Genomic DNA, 22,500 nt, shown 5'->3' on the forward strand with positions numbered 1-22,500 from the left:
CAATCTGTTGTATTTCATTTTTGTTTACTGCCTGTGTTGCATACGACACGATTTGTTTGTACATTTGCATTTTCACCACAAAGAGGCGATCGAAAAGAGAAAGAAAATTTGCAACACAGTCAGCAAGCAAAAATAAAAATAAAATGGAAAGCGGACGTTAAATGATGATGATGATGATGATGATATATATGAGAGGAAAATCCCAAACCAAGACAACAAGTATCCCAAGTCATTTCAAATTCTCCTTACCCTAATTAAATTACCCTAATTAAATTATTTTAAAAGATTTGAGATACTTGTTCTGTGTTGGTTTTGATTTTGCCTCTAATATGATATATATTTGCTATAACGGAACCCTAACATGGATCCCTAGATCCAGCCTTAGCTGTGATCTTGGAGCCTAATGGTCGACCGACTATAGCACTTACCCAGGGTACCTATTCGTTTAGATCACAAGTGAACTGTACCCCTCATAGTCTTTATATACTTGTATGTATAATCTAAACACACATTCCCAAAGATTAAAAACATTGCAACAATGAAACCATGTGACCTTACAAACCAGTTCTGCACTTCCCCCTCCCCACCCCTCACATGCCTTCATGACATTAATTCCTTTCTTTTTTTATTGATTTCTGGTTAAACTATATTGAACTTTTCCTGAATCTCTAAGCTCATCTATTAACCTAGGTTCCTTGATTAATTATTACTTAACCTCGTTTAACCTCATTGATTATTTCTATCTACTTAACTCCTCATACTCCAGAATGTTAAATGTCTTTTTTTTTCCAGGTTGTGACCATTTTCCTCCAATGGTGTCTTACCCTACCATGCCCACCTCTCCTCTTTATTTTCCATCTCTGTTATTTTCATATCGTCATAAGATCACCCTGTACTGTTATCTCACCATTATTTAGGATAATCTTGTTTAATATGTTAATCCCTCTTAATCCACCTTTCCTTCTTTTACTTTGGTTATTCTGTTGAGTTTGAAAAGTTGTAATTCTCTTGATTTTTACTTGTTTCAGTCAATAGACTGGCCATGCTGGGGCACTGCCTTGAAGAATATTTTAGTTGGATGAACCGACCCCAGGACTTATTATTTAAGCCTGGTACTTATTCTATCGGTCTCTTTTGCCAAACTGCTAAGTTACAGAGGATGTAAACATACCAACACTAGTTGTCAAACAGTGGTGGGTGGGTGGGGGTTGACAAACACACACATAATGGGCTTCTTTCAGTTTCCATCTTTCAAATCCACTTAGAAGGCTTTGGTTGACCCATGGCTATATTAGAAGAACATGAAGAACTTTCCACCCCTCCCCCCCACTCTCTGTCTCCTCCATTTGTGTTCATCCATTATTTACTTTCTACACATCCAGTTTCTGGGTTCAATCCCATTGCACAGCATCTTGGATAAGTGCTGGTGATGTTGTTGATGATGATGATGATCATGGTGGTAATGATGGTAGACTAATTAATAACTAAATGCCTCACCCCCACCTCTCCTTCTCTCTCACAGAAGTACTTTTAAATGACATTCCAATACGTTGACCCCCCCACCTTCATCTTATCTGATCCACTGAACACTTAGGTACATTGTTGTTGTTGTTATTTTACCCTGGAAGCCATGTTTTAGGTTTGTTCTTGAAATGTCAGAGATGATTCGATACAAGACTGATTAGATGTGACGCAACATCTCGTCGTTACATAACGTGTGTGTAGAGGGGGGGCTGGTTATAAACAGCGACATAGTTTCTCTCTTGGGTTGTCGTGGAAACTGTTGTCTCGTTAGAAATATTAATGGCATTGCTGTCATCATTGTCATCATCATCATCATCATGACCACCACCATCATCATCACCATCATCACCACCAACATCATCATCATTGTCCTTATCATTGTCATCATCATCACCACCACAACCACCACCATCATCATCGTCATCATCACCACCATCACCATCATTGTCATCGTCATCGTCATCGTTCTTTTTAATTATTTCTCGTTCATGAGGGTTATTTATTTATCTTCGCTTTTCTCTCTCTTCCTCTTCACTGAGTTCAACTTTAACCATAGAGAGATCACTTGTTAATGAGAACTACAACAGGTGAAACAAACACACACATGCACACACACACACACACACACACACACACACACTCGCACACACACACACCAAGGTCGAACACACAAAATGTTACATGGTTATTCACATATGTAGAAATAATTTCTCTCTGCTTCAATCGACCTACTTGAGCAAAAACTGTTTAAACATCATCAATAATTGCACTGGAAGAAAGAAACAGAAATCAGCCAAGTTAAAGATGTAATTAGAGAGAGAGAGAGAGAGAGAGAGGGAGAGAGAAAGAGAGAGAGAGAGAGAGAGAGAGAGAGAGAGAGAGAGAGAGAGAGAGATGAAATATAAACCTTAATTTGACACTTGCGGTCGATTAGAAAGAAACAAGAAACTCTGGTGGTTGTCAGGTATTTACATATTGACAAGAAAAACAACTAAACAAAAACGTAATTCCGTCAAGGAATGGTAGACTTCAGAAGTGCTTGCAAATATTTGTCATACTGTTGCAACAATAAGCTGCATACTGCAGTGATTTGCACACTGACGAAGGTGCACTTAATACTGACACTGCTGTCTGTATATTTAAGTAGCTGAATATCTTACGATGTCCTATTTTAAAGTTCCTCTTTGCACCTTTAGAATCTTGGTTTCATGGTATTGATTATTGATAGCACCAAGGCAGCAATTTAGCAGAACTGTTAACACGCTGGGCAAAAGGCTGAGTGGCATTCCATCCGTTTTAATGTTCTGAGTTCAAATCCAATAGGTTTCCATACAGTTGTTTGTTTACCAAGATTTTTGGTTTACCAGATGTTATAATAAAAGTTGTGAAGGCACACGGCTCAGTGGTTAGGGCGTTAGGCTTATGATTGTGAGGTTGTGAGTTTGAATCCCGGACTGGGCTGCATGTTGTGTTCTTGAGCAAGACACTTTATTTCACGTTGCTCCAGTTCACTCAGCTGTAGAAATGAGTTGTGACATCACTGGTGCCAAGCTGTATCGGCACCTTTGCCTTTCCTTTGGATAACACTGGTGGCGTGGAGAGGGGAGGCCGGTATGCATGGGCAACTGCTGGTCTTCCATAAACAACCTTGCCCAGACCTGTGCTGTGGAGGGGAATTTTCTAGGTGCAATCCCATGGTCATTCATGACCGAAGGGGTCTTAACCCTTTACCATTTACCTGAGAATAAAATATTTTAAAATGTTACAACACTTCAAAGCTAAATGTTGAATGAAATTAAATTTTTTTTTAGGGAGCCTCAAAAACATAAACTGAACAAATGAAAGAAGCAAATTGAAGCCAAGCGATTCAGGTGGAATAAATCAAGTGTTTCATACTCTTGCGATTTGCTCTAATGACAAATGATCCTAATTATTATATCATTATTGTGTAACGAACAGGTGTGACTGTGGTTAAGAAGCTTGCTTCCCAAGTATGTGTTCGCAGGCTCAATTCCTCTGTGCAGCACCTTGGGCAAGCTTCTAGTATGGCCCTGGGGGACAACCAAAACCTTCCCATTGGATTTAGTAGATGGAAACTGTTAGAAGCCTGTCCAATATATATATCATCATCATCATCATTTAATATCTGTTTTCCATGCAGGCTGGATGCTTTGGCTAAGTACGAGACTGCAGCAGGCTTCTGTGTCTGTTTTGGCAGGGTTTTTATACTTGGATGCCCTTCCTAACACCAACCACCTTACAGAGTGGACTGAGTGATTTTTACATGGCATATACATATGTATTTGTGCATGTGTGTGTGTCTTTGTTGTCTGTGTTTGTCCCTAAACTGTGCTGTGCTTGACCACTGGTGTTGGTGTGCTTATGTCCCCATAACTTAGCAGTTCAGCAAATAGGCCACATACCAGGCAAAAAATTAAAAAGAATTAAGTCTTGGGGCTGATTGATACGACTAAAAACTCTTCAAAGTGGTGCCCCAGCATGGCCACAGTCTAATGATGGAAACAAGTGAAAAATGTAAAATAAATATGAAGAGAAGAAACATATTCGATTTGGTCCGTTTTCAATTATGGTGGGAACAAATTTGGATCCGGCAGGATTTGATCTCAGAAAAGCTATTCATCTGCATTTAAGCCAGCCCTCCACTTATTAATATTGGCTTAACCTTTTGACACAAGGCCAGCGATTTGAGGGGAGGGGTTGAGTTGATTACACCCCCCCCCCTCCCCAACATTCAATTGGTTCATATTTTATTGGCTTCAGAAAGGATAAAAAGCAAAGTTGACCCTTGGTGGAATTTGAACTCAGAATGACAAGACAGATGGAATGCCGCTCAGTGTCCTAATGATTGTGCCACGTGCCTCTCCCCCCTCCCCCTTTCAAGCCTCTGATATTCAGAGTGCTCTGAGTAATGCATGGTTTGTAATTAATTATCGATCATTTGTTATAATTGAACAAGTCTTTAATTGCTTCGATATGTATATTTGTGTGTGTATGTATACATGCATAAGTGTATGTATGTATGTGCATGTATATGTATATAATAATATGTATGCATGTGTGTGTGTGTGTATACATATGCATATGTGTGTGTGTGTATATATATGCATATGCATATGTGCGTGTGTGTATATATATATGCATATGTGCGTGTGTGTATATATATATATGCATATGTGCGTGTGTGTGTGTGTATATATGCATATGTGCGTGTGTGTATACATATGCATATGTGCGTGTGTGTATATATGCATATGTGCGTGTGTGTGTGTATATATATATATATATATATCTAGATTACATGTGTGCGTTTACATATATATATATATATATGTATGTATATTGCTATTAAATGTATTACGTATACACACTAATTACACATTGATAGAACCGCAACTCACTCAATGTCTCTCTGTAAACATTGTTGTCATGGCAACGGATTGAAATTGAATGAGACAAGCGGTAATTAAATGCAAATAATTGCAAATAAAATTGAAAACAAAATAAAATTGAAAACAAAATAAAATAAATTAAAATAAAATAGAAAGGTAAAATAATAATAATTTTTGTTTTTGTTTGGAGGGAGTTCAGTGCAGAGTATTGATGAAGTATCAAATTCTGTGGCACAGATAATTAGTTCAGTCTTCGTTTAAATTTGATTTCCTTCCATTGGCAACAAGAAGCAGCCATGGGTTGTCCCTCGTAAGACGTGTAAAAGGTGTCCGATTGCTCAGTCTTAGCAGGAATATGAACCCATTCGTTTCGCGTAGACCAGCATTTACTGGAATTCACAGCAAAGAAGTTGGGCTGTCTTTGTAAAGAAGAAGCACTTTGAAAATTGTTGTGTGTCTTTCCTAGTAATGGAAGAGGATTTGTTACTGCAGTATATAAATATACATACATGCATACATGAATGCATACATACATACATGTATATATGTATGTGGGTGTGTATATACCAGGGTCGTGTCGCCTAGGTAGGTAAGGTAGGCAGTGCCTACCTTGAATAAAATATGATCGATAGTAACATTTTCCTTTCATGGCAAAATATCCTAATTCAATAAAATTATGAAGGTTACTCTGATTACTATGCATAAAATTATTAAAATTATTAAAATTTTAGATTAAAATCTTAGATAAATATTAATATGGTATATGCCTCACAGCATGGTTTTGGACAGGTTCTCAGTTGACTGAGTTGTAGAGTGGTGGTTCGTCTCTAAATAAGTTATATATATATGTATATATGTACAAAGTGGATGTATATGAAGTATGATCAATTGATCAATCCTAGAAATAGCAGCTGGTAAGCTATTGGTGCTATGTAGAGCTTTGCTGAATGTCTACAGGAAGAGATGTTTGTGTGCAATAAATATAAGAGAATTCTGTCTTGCCTCGACAGAGACTGTTAGAGTAATGAAGGATAATTCAATACTGCAGTCTCAAATTTTTTTGTATATATATATATATATATATATAAAATAATAATAATATTAGGGACAAAATCCAAAATTACAGGTAAAAACTCAAAATCAATTTATAAAAAATCAAAATTAAATTGAGCTTTATAGATAAAATATATATAAAATATATATAGTTTTAGGGAAAATAACCAAGTTTCAAGAACTCATCGATGAAAATCCACTATCACATATAGAAAAATTAACAATTAAAACCACAATAAATGAGTATAATATAAAGCAAAGTAAATATCATAAGATAAAGATAATAAAATGATTACATGTGTTTCATAACTAATTTTCAAATAGAAAGGAAATTTAAATCGATTAAAATCAATTGAAATTATCGAAAATAAATTCTATTCAAAGATATAGCTAATCCCTAAAACTATGTATTTTATATATATATATATATATATATATATAAGAAATTGATATAAACAGCTATACAAACATGCACACGCACACACACACACACACGCACACACACACATGCACACACACACACGCACACACACACACAATGTGAATCCAGTGTTAAATTTTTGACTAGCTATATGCCATAATCAAGGATATACTATTCGACTATATGAAATAAAATATATATGTATATGTGTGTTTTGTGTGTATACACATATGCACACAATTATATATACTTATATATATATATATATATGTATCTGTATACATAATCTCTATCTCTCTCTTTTTATGTACACACACACATACACACACACACAAGTAAGCACATAAATACAAAACAAGATGGAAAAAATAGTACTCAAATACCAAAGGTAGAGTAATGTGATTTTTTATTAATGCTGCAAAAACATCACTAAAGCTGTTACTCAGAGTTTCATGTTTTCGTTTGTTGGACATTTGGGATCACAATAATAGAAAAGAATTTGGCTGGCTCCTGTCAACTGTCCTACCCATGCCTGAGTGGAAGATGGACGTCAAACGATGATGACAATGATGATACATATGTACATAATCGTTTGGGCGGTCTGCTGTGCTTGTGAAGACCTGTTGAACCAGTTGTGGCCAATGCCAGTGCCGTCTGACTGGCACCCATGTTGGTGGCATGCAAAAAGCGCCATTCATGGAGGCCGAGTGAGATGTAGTCATGGCCAATGCCAGTGTGGTGTAACTGGCCCATTAAAAGCACCCTTCAATTGGTAAATGATATGCTGTGTCTGTGAAGACCTGTTGGACCAAGTGAAATCATAGTCATGGCTGATGAGTGTTCGGTCAATGGCATCCATGCTGGTGGCATGTAAAAAGCAGCCCCTACACTCTCGGAGTGGTTGGTGTTAGGAAGGGCATCCAGCCATAGAAACCTTGACAAATCAGATTGGAACCTGATGCAGCCCCTTGGTTTACCAGTTTTCAGCCAAATTGTCCAACCCATACTAACACGGAAAGTGGACATTAATGATGATGATGATGATACATACATACTTACATATCTTTAACATGTAGGTGGTTAGTATGGTAGCAGATATGGTACAATCACCATGGGGTGGGGCGTGAATAGTCACAGCATGGCCCCTAATCTTGTCTGATGACAACCGTTTAGTGAGTATCCACAGACTGCTGGCTGATCATGTGAACAGGGCTTCAGTAATTATCAAAAGGTTTTGTCCTTGGGTTACATTTCTAAAATCAGGTTATGCACGATGTAGTGTCCTTCATGCTGCAAAATATGGCATTTATTTCCCTCTCCTCATGCTTTAGTCGAATGATTTGAAGTTGATCATTTAAGTCATCAGACTTCAGAATCAATCTAAATTAATTATCGATGTTTTGTTAATCTACTTGCGTACTTTCGAAACTCAAAATGTTGTCCAATTAACGAACAATAAATACTGAAGCAGTCTCTTGACTGCTTCTTCACTGGTCTTTTGAAGCAACCAAAAGACCAATTAAATTTGTGAGCTTCAAGATAATATAATTTTACTTTAATGAAAAGTAGCAAATGTTGTCATGGAAGGTTCATTATGCTAACAATGATAACACACACTGGTTCAATATCACTTCTTTGTGGTTAGTCAATTGATTGAATATCTAATCAACTAATTAGCCGATCGTTTGTTTAATGTCTTCGTTTAACAATCAATTGATTGTATTTTTAGTGAAAGTCCTTTCGTTGCTATCCATGACGACTTCAGTGACTTGCCTTTTCTCCTCAAGGGTCTGATCAAAGCGAATCTTGAAGGGGGACCACTTTAAACAAACAATTGATTAGTTTGTTGGTTAGATATTCAACCAATTGACTAACACTGAAGAAGTGAAACTGAACCAGTTTGTGTGTGTGTTTATTATTATCATTGGCATTAATGACCCTCCCAAAACACAAGATTTATTTCAACACACAAATTCACACCAAGAATCTTGCAAACCAAATATGTGAATGAAGTAAAAGTAATATCTTCATAGCAATAAAGTAAATGTTGGCTGTATGGTAAGTGTAACACTTCGCAATCTTGAGGTCCCAGGTTCAATTCTTCTATGTCACATTTTGGGCAGCTGTTATTTCCTGTGGATTCTGGTTGATGCATATCCTGAGATTGAAAGTGAGTAATTGAAAACTGTAATGAAGCTTTTCGGATGGATTGTTCCTGTAATGCAAAAGATACAGCCTTGTCACTTGTGATATACTGATTCTACTTGAGAATTACGTTAAGGGTTCACATGTCTGTGGAATACTCATCCACTTATATACCAGTTCCAGTGATAACAGTCCAACCCATGCCAGCAAGGAAAGCAGATGCTAAATAATGACGATGATGATGATGATGAATATAATGTGTGTACTAGAGGTGTATAGTATAATATATCATTTGATATCTCCCATAAGATGGATGTGGTTTTGATAATATCTTCGTCACAAATAGCAAAACCAGATCAAAACAGGTCCATTATTCATTTAAGATTATTTATGGAAATTCTTTTTATTCCCATCTTTTTGGTGGTTTTGGTAAAACGAAAGGTCATGCAGTGCTGCTGACCTTTGCTGGTGACATCAATGGGGAGACGCAGTTGATAGTTATCCTGATTATCCGTCAGTGGACAATTGCAAGAAAAAAGCATGGCACAAAGGGATTGTCCAAGGATTGACGTCATGGTTAGTGTGGAGGGGGAGGGAGAGAAGGACAATATGGGTGATGAGAGGAGGAAGAGGAAGTAGAAGAGATGAAGAAAATATAAAACTGTGGAGGGGGAGGTCAAACAGTTCCTTAGAGAGAGATAGAGTGAAAAAGAGAGGGAGAGATAGATAGATAGATAGATAGAGAGAAGACAACAGTTGGGCCAATCATAAATTGCCAGAAATACAAGTGGGAAGAGATGAACGAAACAGGCATCTCAAAACCATTTTACAAAGAAATGGAGAATAGGAAAACAGAAAACAATGAAGAATTTCTGTCAATTTTTAAACAATAAATTCAATGGAAAACTAAGAATTGTGCCAAAATAGAAACAAAAGGTTTCACCGGGTCAAAGGTCAGTGGTGGCATCTACTGAAAATGGAACTAAGAACAAGGACAACTTTGGTTGAAGTTGTTGACCATTTTCTTGGGAACCACAAAACTGAAAACTATTGAGGATTGGTAGATTCTCATGTTGGAACCTTATGAAAGAATAAGGTGTAGGAATTCTCTGAAATGGTTTCCATTCTCACCTTGCCATCTTTGGTAATGCAAACGACCAACATGGTGAGTGTTTTCACTCACAGAATGCCATTACCATGGCAACTTCAACTGAAATGTTGTTGGTTCTTGCAGATTCAGAGTTCTTCATCCTGCAAATTATAAAAGAAGAGAGAGCAGACCAAAGTCGCACTTCACAATGGGAATTTGTCTTTTGGTAGAAAGAATTTAATGTCTACAAGGCTTCAGTGGGTGGTTGGGTTCCAGGTGTGGTACCTCCACCAGTGAGACTCCAGTCTGAACCAGAAGAAAAGAGAAACGACAATCCTGTCAACATTATTTCGATATTTAAAAGTGGTGAATTAACAGAATCGTTTCCAGACCAACTGTTTGGCACCATTTCTTCCAGCTTTTCAGGGTCAGTTCAAATGCTGCCAGAGACTACATTGCCTTTCATCCTTTCGGGGTTTGATAAAATAAGTACCAGTTGCATACTGGGGTTGATGACATCGAATTATCACCTCCCCCCAAATTGCTGGCCTTGTGTCAAAATTCGAAACCCACATTATTTAAATAAGACTAACATAAAACATGGTTCAGGAAAGTAGCATTTCTCTGTTCATACAACAGAAGCTGGAGAGCGGGGTAGGAGTGAGAAAATGGTGGTGGTGGTGGTGGCAACAGTGGTGGCAACGGTGGTGTGGTGGTGATGGCAGCGGCAACAGCTGTGATGGTGGTCTTTTGTTACAGAGAATCTGGATGTCAGAGGGAAATTTGGTTATCTGAGTTGAGCATCACTGCTTTAGTAGGAAATGGTAGTTTACATGTCTGTAATAGACAAAAAAAAAAAGAAGAGTAAACATTGAAATTTGTTTCCCAATGTTATTGAATTGAGAACTGATGGGGAAATAAAAAAAAAACATCTATTCAATTGCTCTGTAAAGTTTTAATCCTATTTTGTAGATGTTCCTGTTGTTGTTGCTAAACTATAAAGACAAAACAATAAAAAAACGAGACATTGGCAGAGTTGATGTTTGTTTGTGAGATTTTCAGGCTAAATTGTATAAAAGACAGCATAAATATGGTATGGCAGTCAGTGCTTTAATGTCAAATAAAAAATCTGAACAAAGTGGAATGTTCTGAGCTACTCTCTATGGAGTCTTGACCTGCTAGAAATGATAACCAAATCTCCATCAAACCAGTCCATTGCTTTAAAACAATGAAAGAAAAAAATGAATGGTAAAGCGGATTTGTTTTGGTCACAGACATTATGTCATTCTTAATTAAAATAATTGATTGTTGGTCTATTCACTGGGTATTTATTTGGTGCTCTACCGATTTTGCTAGCTTACTATTTCTACTCGAGGCACAAGGCCTTGAAAATTTGGTGGGAAGGGGACTAGTTGATTATATCGACCCCAGTGTGTAACTGGTACTTAGTTCATTGACTCTGAAGGGATGAAAGGCAAAGTCGACTTCAGTGGAATTTGAACTCAGAACATAGCGGCAGACGAAATACCACCAAGCATTTCACCTGGCATGCTAACGATTCTGCCAGCTCACCCACCGTTTTCTATCTAATAATAATGAAATGTAAAAACCTTGGATATGAAAAAAACTTTGAAATACATAAAGGATTATCAAGATTTCTATTTAAAGGGAAGTCGTCCACCAATTGATGTCACTGGCGCCCTCTTGTGTAAAAACATGTCATTCTGAGAAGAAATTAATGTCACAAAAGTAGTTTTGCATAGACAAAGAGATTAAAAATCAAATTTGAAAAGGAAAAAATAAAGCAAACATCCTATTATAAACGATTCAAGTCTTGTGATGTGGTTAGAATTTTAGAATAATTGGAATAAAAGGTAGATAGATTCTTGTTCTCCCCTCATTAAAAGTTCAACTCAATTAAGAAGTTAATTAGAACAACAGTAGATAACGAGGAAAACTTCAAAAGACATCTAAGTCTAATTAGTTAAGACTAAACTATATTTTTAACCAATATACTAAACTAGACCACTCAATTACGTGTTGTCTGCAAGTGACTTGGTGAAGTCACTAATTCCAGTGTTATGGAAAAGCACCCAGTGGAGCACTCTGTTAAGTGGTTGGTGCTAGGAAGGGCATCCAGCCATGGCAACCCTGCCAAAACAGGGAATGGAGCTTGATGCAGACTTTGGACTTGTTGGATTCAATCGAACTGTCCAAACTGTGCCAGCATGAAATCAGATGCTAAATAATGATGATGATGATGATGATGATAAATTCTGCCAACAGATGGGTCTGTCCTTAATATCATCATCATCATCATCATCATCATCAACACTTAATGTCTGTTTTCCATGATGGCATGGGTTGGACGGTTTTAATATCATTAATCATAGAGTTTCTTCTCTTTTCTAAACAAACCAATTTAAACATTCCAAGAAACTACGAATTAGAAATAAAATCTGTTAGTATTTCTAGTTTCCGGGTTCATGAATTCTTTCAGTAACGTTACTAGTGAAGCTCATGGGTCAATATGATGGAGTGTACTTTCTCCCAGATTGTGTGGCCTTTTGCCAGATGTAGAAATCAATGTCGTATTCCCTTCAATACAATTGATCTTAGAAGGAGGAAGTGACATTTTCGTATTTTCCCTGACGTTTAATCAATCTAAATAAAAATATTGAAGTTTTACTTTTCTTCCTCCAAAAAATAGAGAGTGACCACGTTTTCCGAAGTTGCATTTCTCATTTAATTTTATTATTAAATTCATAAGATTTCGAACCTCAAAATGTAGAAATTGTAGCCAAATCTCCCTTCAATCATACTGTTGAAAACAGAAGGACTCATTAAATGATATAGTCTTAGATATACAATATGTGGGCAAGGAGAAGATGAAAGGCCTTTGGTTACTGGTTTTTCTTTTATCATGATACTCTGGAGTATATTTAGGTACAATTTCACCTCTCTGTTAAACTTAAAAATATAAACAATAATCGTAAAAAAATAAAAAATAAATGAACGTTACAAAAAAGAAAAATAAACGACAATAAATAATACATAAATTAGACGAAAAAAATTGATTGAAAAAATTTTAATACAAGGGAAATAATCAGGTTAACTTTTAAGCGGGTTAATTAAGTTATTCCCCTTAACTTGTGTTTGTTTTTTTTCTCTCTTTCGTGAAAAACAAATAGAAAACTCTGAGAAATTATTTTTTATTGTTTTCGTTCAGAGATTTTGGCGACTTTCTGGAGAAGACACATCAAGAATTGGGGAATAATTAATTCGCACCAAAATAGCAAATAGATTTGAGTGCCTATGTTTGATGTTGTTCTCTTGTAATGTTTTTGGTCGGAATATGAAGAACCAGAACGAAATGTTTGTTCATATTGGTTAGTTTGATCAAGTTTTAACAATTCTTCGGTCTCGTTGCGGAGAGAGAGAGAGAGAGCAATATGTTGAGGGTTAGAGACAGGAATGGATAGAAATATATATATATATATATATATATATATATATATATATATATACATATATATATATATATATATATATATATATATATATATATATATATATATATATATATATATATATATATATATATATGTAAAGGCGGCGAGCTGACAGAGTGGTTAGCACGCTGGGCGAAATGCTTAGCAGTATTTTCTCTGTCTTTACATTCTGAGTTCAAATTCCGCCGAGGTCGACTTTGCCTTTCATCCTTTCGGGGTCGATTAAATAAGCACTCGGGTCGATGTACTCGGCTTTATCCGTTTGTCTGTACTTGTTTGTCCCCTCTATGTTTAGCCCCTTGTAGGCAAAAAACAAAGAAATATATATATATATATAAATGTAAGGCGATAGAACAAATAGGTAGATCGATAGAGGGCCTATTTTATATTCTTATTGAAGTGATGCAACGTTTTGTCATCAGTGAAGATCGCTATTGAACTGTATCGACATTTCTGGAGGAATTCACAACATTGTGATCGATAAGAGCCCGCAGTTTCTATCCTAAAGTATCTGAGTTCAAATGTGACCGAGGGACATCAAATTTACAACCAGAGTAAATAAGAGAAATACCAGTAATATATTCGAGTCAACGTGGGAACCTGTACGTGGTCGTTTGACTGTTGGATGTAGCAGTTAATTCTTCCATTTGCCTTGGATTATGAAAGGTAATTTAAACAAAACATACAAAAAGACAAGACGAGCGCCAATTTACGATTGGCCCTCGTCTTGTCTTCTCTCTCTCTCTGTCCCTCCTCAGGTCGACTAAAGCCTTGTGAATAGAATTGGTGTCCGGAAACTGAAAGAGGCCGATCGCACACACACACACTTAGATATATAATGGTTGAAGTAATCACGGAAGCAAATTATGTTTCATATGTTTCATTTATGATCAGCATTCATTCTTTTGTCACACACATACATACATACATACATACATGCATGTATACATACACACATGCGTACATGCACACATGCGTACATGCACACACACAGACACACACACCCACACACACACACACACATTCGTACAATGTATGTGTATGTTTATGTGTCTGATTAAATGTCTGTCTTTTACGTTGTCCAATTGGCAAACGATACTCTGTGTTCAATTTCCTATAGCTTAGCGTCTCGTTACAGCTATCGATAAAATAAGGACAAAAGTGAAAAAGACATCGAATAGTAAATACTGAAGCCGATATGATTAACTAAAGCCTCTTGAAACGGTGCTCCATCTTGGCCACAATGCAATGAATGAAACGACGGAAATATTATATTGAATCATGTATTTTTCGGTTGTTTTTCTGATCGTCTGCTATCAAATGTCCAGCACTGGACTGGAACTAGGAACAGACAAGTATCGAGTTTATGATCCATTACAAGAAAAACCGGATGAACATTAAAGAGAATATATGAAAGCTTTAATCGGTTACTTTTCTTTTCTTTTTGTGTTTTTTCCCCCCAGTTTATCATGCACAATATAACTTTATCTGATAATCTAAATAAACAGCCCTTATTTTTAGATCAGCATTTAATGTTACCGAGTAACGGAAACACTGGACAGCTTAATAGTATGATCTTCAAAACCGCGTTACCTGCCAACAGTCTTTCGTTTGGCTGACGTAAACAGGCATCAACAAGTAGATCCGTGACTTAACTTACATTTGCAGTGGATGGTTGAAAGGTAACTGAGATACAATAAAAAAAAAACGTAATTAGTTTCTGTGCTTGAAAGGAGTCAACAAAATATAATCCTGTTCTTTATTAATTTACAAATTATAGAAATAGCGCAACATCACGTCGCAGGTCAGAAAGCAGAACTCTTCTGATGTGACATTCAAACTGAAGGCAATTGAGTCTACCGAACGAAACTGAAGGCAATTGAGTCTACCGAACGAAACTCAAGTAGCTGAGTCTAACAAACTGTGTGAACGAACGGGAGTTTAGCGCTGCAGAAACAATAGAGAGAGACTAAGGATTAAATGAAAACGAATTCACAAATATTTCGCCGTCCTCTGCAAGTTGAGAATTGCTGAATTGGTTTCATACGACGGCATAAAATTAAAACTAAAAAAATGGTTTTTAGGATTTTGTTTCTTTGACTATTTTATGACACATGTAACTATTTGTCTTGGAGCTTTGCAGATCACTAAAGAAGTGTGACATAGCGATATCAAACCACCAAAATGGTTAGTAGAAATTGCTTTATGAATTGTCTTGATTAGCAAAGCAAAACTGTCTTCACTGATGTGGAGAAGAAAATAATCAGGTTTAAGAAGTTTTGTCAAAGATTCCAGGCAAGAAGAGGATTTTGAATTGGGCACCACAGAAAATATGGTGAAAGCCACATCTTCCTTGGAATATATTATTTTGATATTCAGGGGAACAAAACCATGGAATTAAAAGTACAGAAAATTGTCTCAGGAAATTTCTGGTAGCGCGAAACAACTCTTCACAAAGATTCTTTCGTGTTTCATTGAAAGAACTAGGTCTTCTGTAGTTCTTAAAAGAAAGACAAGTTGATTATTTAATTAGGTGAATCATTGGTCAATGTGATCGATTATGAGAGCAATTAGATTAATCTAATCACCAATTGGTTCAAGACTATTTGTTAAAAATCAATTTTCACTCCAATAAAGATTAATATTTAACAATAACGTGTCAACTCATTTTAAATACCTTCTGCTAGATTCAACCTGGAATGCCAGGTGGCTGATGATTTCCTGTGTGAACCTTATCAAGATTGATTGATTGAAGAATTTTATTTCATTGAAGAAATAATATAAAATATACTGGAATCTGAACCCCTATGCTCTTTAATTCACTGACTTGAATATATCGCAGTTTCAGGGCAGCGAATTGGCACCAGAAGGTGTTTCGGAGAGAGTGCCCTGCGGTCGTTGTCTCTGTCCTCTCAGTTCTCAGTTCAAATCCCTCCATGACTAACTTTACAAAACCATGGAACTAAAAGTACAGAAAATTGTCTTAGGAAATTTCTGCCATCGACTGTTATTGTTTAACCCCAGGTCAGCTCTGATCAAGTGAACCTCTAATCGAAAGGCGTTCCAGTCGTGACCGTTTTGTATTTATATTTTTCAGATACAGTGTAACGAAGATAACGCAAATCAATGTGCCGCAACATGAAGTACTCAATACTTTCATTTCAACTCCGCATGAAAAGAGTAGCTTCCACAGTCATATAAATTAATGTTCAGTTTTATATTTCACCAAAATATACGATTAACCGAAATTAAGATTATTTAGATATGCAATTAAACGCTCAATTTTACAGAGATTTGATGCTAAACGGTAAAGATTTTTTTCCCGTGGGACACCATGCAGTTGTGCGGTATGCTATAAAGCGGAATCGTCTGTAGTTTATACCTTCAAGTCTTATCGCCTGATACTGAGAGACAGTAACACTGACGGAGGTAAAGTACCCGAGGGAATATTCTACTGTGCTAGTTCAATACCTGAGTGTCCTACATTCAAAGCTCGGTGGAGTGGCTTTAGATATTTGTGGAATCGATAAATAAGAACTAATATTCAACTGGAACCTCCATCAAGGTCGACTTTGCCTTTCATCCTTTCGGAGTCGATAAATCTTAGGGGCGATTCATACGCCTAAAATCTCTTCAAGGTTGTGCTCCAACATGGCCGCAGTCAAATGCCTGAAGCAAATAAACGAAAAAAAGAATAGGCACACATCGTTACACGTACATAGAAAAATTCTTCCCATTTATTTCAAGTCTTCAGGTCGATTAAATTCTTTAATAAGTCACGTTTTGTTCTGATTTTTTGTCCTGTTGCGTACTGGGGTCGATCTAATCGACTGACCCCTCCCCCAGAATTTCGGGCCTTGTGCCTAGAGTGGAAAAGAATATTCAACTGGAACCGATTCAATCAACCGTTACCCGCTCGCCACCATCAGTACGAAGAAACCTGCACGGTTCGTCGATAAAAAAAAAATTATATTGAGTTGTCAGATAAGTTCGTTCATTTTCTTTTTTTTTTCCTTGGCACCCCATCGTTATTTGTCCGGAAAAAAGTAGAATTTATTGTAGAGGAAGAACAGAGTTACTAAAAATAAAAAAAAGCCGAAAAAAAATACGTGTATCACTACAATAAAATTATTCTCTGTGTTAATTCAAATATTGGAAAAGATTAAAATACAATGAGTGGGGAGAGGTGAGTGAGAGAGAGAGAGAGAGAGAGAAAGAGAGAGAGAGAAAGAGAGAGAGGGGAGTGAGAGAGAGAGAGAAAGAGAGAGAGGGGGTGGAAACGAATGAATTTATCTGACAACTCAATGTCGTTTTTGATTTGATAATTTTGAACCATTTTCAAAGTCTACCTTTGTAGTTAGAACTCAGGAAACGGCCATAGAAAATTGGCAGCGATGCTCTGTGTCTGCTGACATGTAGAAATAAAGAATAAGAATAAATTATCCTGGTTTGTAACATCAATAAAAACATAATAAACGGTTTTCAAATCGAATATTGTTCTGGAAAAATGAGGACCAAAAATTAGAAGGTAACGTGACTTGTTAAAGGAGTTAATCGACCGGAACACTTGAAAGAAATGGGGAAAAATTTTCTATGTAAGTGTAACGCTGTGTGCTTATTCTTTTATTCTTTCATTCGCTCCAGGCATTTGACTGCGGCCATGCTGGAACACCGCCTTGAAGGGGTTTTAGGCGTATGAATCGACCCTAGGATTTATATCTGTTAAAAATCATTTTTTTGCCGAACTGCTAAGTTACGGGGACGTAAACACACCGGTTGTCTAGCGATGATGGGGGGGGGGGACAAATACACACACAAAGATACATATAGATACATACATACACACGCACACACACACACACACACACACACACACACACACACACACACACACATAGATTCAGTTGCATTAGGTACTTAAGTTGAAGCACGAAATCAGTGCGGTATTATCCGTACAACTCAAAGTAAGGTGAATAAAATCAAAATAAGCAACAGGATATCAAGAGGTGATGCAGTACGACTGTTTCAAGCGGCTCCATTTAATTGAACAATGCAATCATTACATCAATTTAAATGCAGGGCTATCCTCAGCCGCATAAATAAATAAATAGAATTTTTAATCAGTCGGGACACACACACACACATGAATATATATACACATACAGTTTCCGTTTACCAAATCCTCTCACAAGGCTTTGGTTGGCCCGAGGCTATAGTAGAAGACACTTGCCCAAGATGTCATGCAGTGGATTTGAACCCGGAACCATGTGGTTGGGAAACAAGCTCCTTACCACACAGCCACGCCTGCATCTACATGTATATGCGTGTGTGTATGTGTGTTTGTGTATGAGTGTATGTTTACACTTATTTTTCCCCTTAAGTGTTTGGAGAATAAATGAGTAGAGAATGGTGCAGTAGAGGAACAAGTTGACCAATTTGAAGATTTAGAGTGGAACTGGTATAGCGCAAGAATATACTTTGGATGAAATGGACTTTGGATGAAAACGGATTGCCATGAAAAAAGAGAAAATGACGAAGAAGCCAATTTCCGACGGCTTAGAACTAATCTGGTTTCTCAAGAAGGCGCAAAAAAAAAAGAAAGAAAGAAAAATGAGGTGGAGATCAAGAAAAATAATTTGTGAAATATTTTCAGAGATTTTTTATGGATACAGTAATCCCCCGCCATATCGTTGTCTTGCATTTGTAATAAAATAAATATATGCAATTTATAAAAATAATAAAAAAATATACAGTATTGTTTCCACTTCGCGGATTTTCACCTACCGCGGGGTGATGGTGGTGGTGGTGGTGGTTTAGAAAGTAACACCCGCGATAGTCTAGCCCGGTTAAGGACGACAAAGCTGACTCTCAATGACCATAAGTACCCAATTCAAATTTCTTTAGTGTGAAACAAGTGAACGTTAAATAACAGGTTCCTGGGATATGACTGAGACAGATGATCGTTTTTCATTTGTGCAAAAGCAACGAAACCTAATGTCGTCATTTAATGAGTTACTCATCAATGTTATAATTTCATTTCAACGCTTTACGCTCTGAATTCAATTCCAGTGGAGGTCAAATTCGCTTTTTATCCATACGGGATCAATAAAATAAAGTACGAGTGAAGTACTGAAGTCGATTTAATCGACTAACTGCTCATCCAACCCCCAAAATTGCAAGTCCTGTACCTAAATCTGAAAGAATATTATTCTTCTGCAGTTTGTCGTAGTTAATCATGGCTGCTGAGTGGAATCTGCTTAAAGCTCGTCCGACATAAAGCTTTAAATGCTATATACTTGGATTATGGGGGGAAATCATGGCACCGGCGGGAACAAAGAAATCTCTGTCCACGTGACTGCTAAAGGGGTTGCATGATTGGTTCGTTCATTTGTTAATTTATTGATGGAAGAAGTGGAGAATAAGCGAAACCAAAAAGCCGGTGAGGGAGAGAGAGAGAGAGAGAGAGAGAGAGAGAGAGAGAGAGAGAGAGAGAGAGAGAGAGGTAGATAGAGAGAATTACCACACAGAGTATGGCCATACAATGAGAACGATCCTGCGACGTCATGATTACGAAGGGAAATTTTAATCTTTCGACCATACTCGCTACTTATATTTACTTATTTACACACACACACACACACACACACACGCACACACACACACACACACACACACACACAATCATACTCACACACAACCTCACACACACACACACGCACACATTTTATAATATTTATGCATGCATGTGTGTATGTGTATATGCAAGCGAGCATGTATTTATATATGTACGGACGTGAAATTATCTGTGTGTGTGTGTTTCGATCTTTTTATCTGTTAGCATTCTTTCTAGAAGTTGAGGGCAGGAGGAACTGATTTCTATCAAAACAACAATAAGTGTTGCATATGGAACTTTAAAAGAGTCTTGCATATATCAACCGTTCCACTTACTGACAGTAAAAGTAAAATTCGTGTCAGCTGTTCTTTCTGTTTGCTTGAAAATCCTAGTTTCTCAAAAACTGTGAATTAGGCATTTAGAGTAAGACTATATGTATGTATGTATGTATGTATGTATGCATATTTGTATGTTTATATGTATCTATGTACGTATATATGTATATAAGTCTGTACGCACTCACGTATGTATGTATATCATTCAGTTTCATTTCAAGATTTCTTGCCAATAGAGAAAGAACCGGTTTCTAACCTAGATCCAAGGCTCCTTCATTGGAGTTACAACACCAACAACAAGGAATGTATGTATGTATGTATGTATGTATGTATGTATGTTCAGATTTGTATGCTTTATGTATGTATTCTCAAGCATATAGTTGCATATCTAGACGTATGTGTGTGTGTGTGTGTGTGTGCGTGAGTGTGTGTGTGTGTGTTTGTGTGTGTGTGTGTGTGTTTGTGTGTTGTGTGCGCATACATACACAAGTGAGTCCATGTCTGCGAGAGTCTGTTCATAATGAATATACGAGTTTTGGTACGTGCTTGCATCCTTGTGGTTACACATAAATAGATTTATACGAAGATGAGAAGAGGGATTGATTAATCTGTTATACATTGCACACATGCTTCTCTACACACGCATGTATATATAAATTACACACACTCACACACATACACACAATGCTCTCTCTCTACCCTCTTTCTCTTTGGTAAAGAAGACCAAAAATCGATGCTGATTGTTTGCCATGATTTTCCGGTAGTTTATCTCCATCAACTTTAGGCCAAGGCTGATACACACATACACACATACATACATACATACATACATGCCTACACACATACATACATACATACATACACACATACATACATACATACATACATACATGCATACATACATACATACATACATGCATACATGCATACATACATACATGCATACGTACATACAGACACAATAATAATTAAATGTTTGTATGCATGCGTGCATGTATATATGTGCGTGTATATGCGTACATGTGTATCTATGTATGTGCGTATATTTGTGCATGAGGAATCTGGCAACCCTCACTTCCAAAGATGACTCACAATCAACTCGAAAAAGATCAAAGCAGAAGCACCAATAACGGACCATGGAGCTCATCGGATGTTTCCTTCTCGTTCTTATTGTTTTCATATTTACTGATACATGTATATAGGAGCTGGGCGTGGCTGTATGGTAAGTAGCTTGCTTCCCAACCACATGGTTCCGGGTTCAGTCGCACTGCGTGCAAGGAACATTGGGCAAGTGTCATATATAATAGTCTCGGTTATCGATCAAAGACTTTGGTAGACGGAAACTGAAAGAAGCCTGTCATATATATATATATATATATATATATATATATATATATATATATATATATATATACATATACATGTATGTGTGTGTGTGTGTGTGTGTATTTGTGTCTGTGTTTGTCCCCTCACCATCGCTTGACAACCGACGTTGGTGTGTTTACGTCCCCGTAACGTAGAGGTTCGACAAAAGAGACCTATAAAATATGTACTAGACTTACAAAAGAATAAGTCCTGGGGTCGATTTGTTCGACTAAAGACGGTGCTCCAGCATGGCCGCAGTCAAATGACTGAAACAAATGAAAGAATAAAAGAACATATATATGTGTGTGTGTGTGTGTGTGTGTGTGAGACTATGTTTGTCCCTAGTCTTGACAATTGACGTGGGTGTGTTTATTTCCCCGTGACCTTGCGTTTCGACAAAACAGACCGAGAAAATAAGTATCAGGCTTTAAAAGAAAATAACTATTGGTGTCGATTAATCCGACTAAAATTCCATAAGGCAGTGCTCTAGCATGGCCACAGTCTAAAGCCTGAAACAAGTTAAAAATAAATTATATATATATATATATATATATATATATATATACAAGGAGTAAAAATGCTGGAGAAGCATATATAAAAAGCGGAAGAGAAATGCCTTCGTTTCACATAGTTCAATATCTTTTTATAAAGAAATTTATATATATATATATATATATATATATATATATATATATATATATATATATATATATATATATATATATATTATGGATGTCGTGATATCCAACCGGTTTTCGCTATTTAAATTAGCTTTATAGTCATGTTGCCAGTTTAGCCAGTGCAAACACACGCACTATATATTTGGTGTTCACTTACCCACGGGCATATGGCGTAGCGGTTAAGAGCGCGGGTTACTAACCCCAAGTTTCCAAGTTCGATTCCAGGCAGTGACCTGAATAAAAAAAAAAATAAAAAAAAATAATAATAATCATAACATCGAAAAATACCTTAGGAATGAGAACCCAGGTTCGAAATTTCCCCAAGAGACCTGATGAAGGCTGGAGGGTATAT

General features: G+C 36.7%; 1 long non-coding RNA gene across 1 annotated transcript in view; it reads left to right on the forward strand.

The window, feature by feature from the left end:
• LOC128248541 (uncharacterized) overlaps positions 1–22,500 on the forward strand; it is a 44,189-nt gene that overhangs the window by 20,920 nt on the left and 769 nt on the right. The gene's annotated exons all lie outside the window — the stretch shown is intronic.

This window comes from Octopus bimaculoides, chromosome 8 (genome assembly GCF_046866305.1).
Source record: "Octopus bimaculoides isolate indiv1 chromosome 8, ASM4686630v1, whole genome shotgun sequence".
Classification (NCBI taxonomy): Eukaryota; Metazoa; Mollusca; class Cephalopoda; order Octopoda; family Octopodidae; genus Octopus; species Octopus bimaculoides.